The sequence below is a fragment of the Penaeus monodon genome, unplaced genomic scaffold (genome assembly GCF_015228065.2).
Source record: "Penaeus monodon isolate SGIC_2016 unplaced genomic scaffold, NSTDA_Pmon_1 PmonScaffold_22387, whole genome shotgun sequence".
Taxonomy (NCBI): domain Eukaryota; kingdom Metazoa; phylum Arthropoda; class Malacostraca; order Decapoda; family Penaeidae; genus Penaeus; species Penaeus monodon.
The window spans coordinates 1-3,929 of NW_023652352.1; the positions used below are offsets into that span (position 1 = coordinate 1).

The following is a 3,929-nucleotide window of genomic DNA, read 5'->3' on the forward strand; positions in this document are numbered from 1 at the left end:
AACAGGCAGCAATGAATCCTTGCTCCTTAATAAGGTGTGTTGACATCGAAATCCTAACGACTATTTTTACCCTTATGTTAAAAGAGAACTTCGGTTGCCGACAAGGTGCAAGCGATACAGGAGAAAATGCAGGAAAATACAGACATTAAACTTAAAAAAAAGAGCGTTTGGAATGCTCGCAGGTGTATTTAAGGAAAATTTCTTGTAAGAATGTTTAGTCAACTTAAGACTCAGAGCAGGTAAGTGCTCTCGTGTGTAAGTTGCTTGTGATATTGGGAGTTTGCTTGCTTCATATCAGGGATTACTTTGGTGCGTCTTTTACTAAGAGCTTAGAATGCGACTTTGGACTTTGACTTTGACTTTGCAATGCGACTTGGTAAAATGGATATATCATAATACCAGGATAACATTCATAATTCTAAATTAGCACCATAGATGAAATTTCCTCTCAGTTGTAAGTATTCCAAATTGTATCGGTGGTTCTATATCTAGAAGAGTAAGATATAATGTTGTGTCTGTAATGTTTAATTAATGTTTAGTTATTATGTTTGTATATCCATTATTGTAGAAATTACTATATTATGTTCTATATGCATGCATATATATGTACAAACATATTTAGATATACACTATTTGTGTGTGTGTGTGTGTATGTATATATATATATATATATATATATATATATATACTTATATATATATATAAATATATATTCTATATATAAATATGTATATATACGAATGTGTATATGTATATATGTGTGTCTGCAGACAGCTAAGGAATTTCAGAGTCTGTTCCGATAGTGAAGAAGCGCAGGAATCGTGCATTAAAAAAATCCGGGTGACTAGGGTATAATTTTGAAATCTGTTTGTTGATCAAGCCCTTAGAACTTATGTGTAACGCATTATATATAATTTTCAATGGTATATCATCACCGAAACTGAGCCTTCATTCACTTAATCCCTTCTTACAGATTGCCACCATCATGTGCGACGACGAAGACACATGTGCGCTTGTCGTGGACAACGGCTCCGGCCTCGTCAAGGGAGGCTTTGCTGGTGACGACGCCCCACGATGCGTCTTTCCCTCCATCGTCGGCCGTGCCCGTCACCAGGGTGTGATGGTCGGTATGGGTCAGAAGGACGCCTACGTCGGTGATGAAGCCCAGAGCAAGCGTGGTATTCTCACCCTCAGTACCCGATTGAGCAGTGTATCATCACCAACTGGGATGACATGGAGAAGATCTGGTACCACACTTTCTACAATGAGCTCCGTGTTGCCCTGAGGAGTCCCCACACTTCTCACTGAGGCTCCTCTAACCCCAATGGCTAACCGTGAAAAGATGACTCAAATCATGTTCGAATCCTTTAACATGCTGCTATGTATGTGACCATTCAAGCTGTGCTTTCCCTGTACGCCTCTGGTCGTACTACCGGTGAGGTTTGGACCTGGTTGGTGTGCTACTTTGTCCCCCGTCTATGAGGTTTTCGCCTTCCTCAGCTACCTTTTCTTGATTTTGGGGTCGGCTTCCCATACCTCAAAGTCAGACTGGCGTGGTTACTCCTTCACCACCACTGCGAACGGAAATTTTCGTGACATCAAGGAGAAGCTTTTTTATATCCCCCTTTGACTTCGAGAATGAAAAATTTTGCTTCGGCCTCTTCTTCACTTGAAAAATCTTACGAATACCCAGGGTATATCACCATCGGTAACGAACGCTTCCGTTCCCCTGAGGCCTTTTCCAGCCATCCTTCCTGGGCATGGAATCTGCTGGTGTTCGGGAAAAACCGTTCCACCCCCATATGAGGTGCGACATGATATCAGGAAGGTCTGTTCGCAAACATTGTCATTCGGGGGGTACCACCATGTACCCTGTATCGCTGACCGCATGCAAAAGGAATCCCTGCCTTAGCCCCTTTCCCAAACATCAAATAAAGATCATTGCTCCTCCTGAGCGTAAGACCCGTCTGGAAAAGGTGGCTCCATCTTTTCTTCTTTTTTCACATTTCAAGGCATGTGGATTTTCCAAGGGTGAAAATGAAGAGTCAGGTCCGGTATTGTTTTACCCTAAAAGTTTTGAACTGTAAATTTTCATTTTTAAAAAAATATTAATTTTGAATGATTATACTCTAAATACCGGACACTTTTTAATGCTAATAAGACTGTTAACATGCACACACACACACAAACACATACCAGAAAAAACACCACCACACACATACCACACACACGCCACACAACCCACACACACACACACACACCACACAAAAACACACACACACACATTATATATAATATATTAATAAAAATTTTATAATATATTTTATATATTTTATATTATATGTATACAAATATTTTATTTATTTATATATGATATTATGTTTTGGGTTTGTCTACACATACACACCAGCGGCGTACACACCACACACGCACACCACACCACACACACAAAAACACCACACCCCACCACACCACACACCACAACACACACCACACACACAATTATAAAATAGAATATAATATATATATATATAATATTATATTATATTATTTTATTTTGGGGTTTTAAATTTTTAAAATAAAAAGAAAATAATAAAATAATAATAATTTTTAATTTTAAAATATTTTAGTTAAAAAAAATTTTTATAATATAATATAATAATATTATAATATATATATAATATATAAATGTAACTCATATATTTAATATATATATATATATATATATATAATAATATATATATTATATATAAATATAAATATATTACTAATATTATATTATATTATATAATATATATAAAAGATACATAAAACATAAAATCCAAAAGTCATGGTAAAAAAGTACAAAACCCGATGAAAAAAAACTCTTGCACTGTAAAAAATATTATTTTTTTAAACCCTTTTCATATTTGCGAAATGAACAATTTTCATTTTCATAAGTACATAAAAACAGACATACATGTACGCATCTCATATCGCTACATACGTGCTCCATAAAAAGTTTTATTTTTAAATATAAACATCCACCCCAAAAGCACACAAAACCCCAACAACACACACCCACAACACCCACACAAAAACCCACACACACCACACACAAAACATATATATATATATATATATATATTATTATATTATATATATATATATTATATATATTTTTTAAATAATTTAGTACATACATTATACGTATGTTATATGTTTGTGTGTGTTATTATATATTAATATATATTTATATATAATATATATATATAATATATATAATATAATATATATATAATCTCAAACATAAATCATTTTTTTCGAGGCGAGGATCTCCCTGAATATTGTAACATTGGTGAAACTTTTCCGAATATCTTTGAATGTTGAAGAATTTCTTAAAAACGTCAGTCAGTATATATTACTTCACGGGTGAGGTAATATGTAAAAATTTTGTCAACATCGCCACCAAGAGATCTCATCACCACCCCTCGTTAAAAAAGGATGAGAAAAAATTTAAAAAAATATGAAAAATTGAAAAGCAGGTTAAATAACAAAATGACAAAAAATGATATATAATAATTGGGGAATAGAAAAAAGCGAAAAAAGCATATGAAATAAGGGAAGGGGAAAAAACCCGAAATATTTCCCTAGATATGGAATTATAGTTACTATCTCCTCTTTAAAATCACAGTAAAATCTTGGCAAGAAAAGTAAGGGAATGCGACCCCAAAAACGTCAAAGACTTGGATCATTGCGCTATATGTTGTGTTGTGCGGGTGTGTGTGTGTGTGTGTGGAGTCCCCCACCACACACACACACACACACACCACACGCACACACAACCCACACATTCACACACACACCCGCACTAAAAAAAGCCCCCATTTTTAAAGCAATGAAAAAACCCAAGCGTTGATTTTTTTCCCCCCGCTTTTGAGAGGCGCAAG

General features: G+C 34.8%; 1 pseudogene; it reads left to right on the forward strand.

Moving 5' to 3' along the window:
* Positions 1-976: 976 nt before the first annotated feature.
* Positions 977-2,087, forward strand: LOC119570139 (annotated as a pseudogene).
* Positions 2,088-3,929: the final 1,842 nt, after the last annotated feature.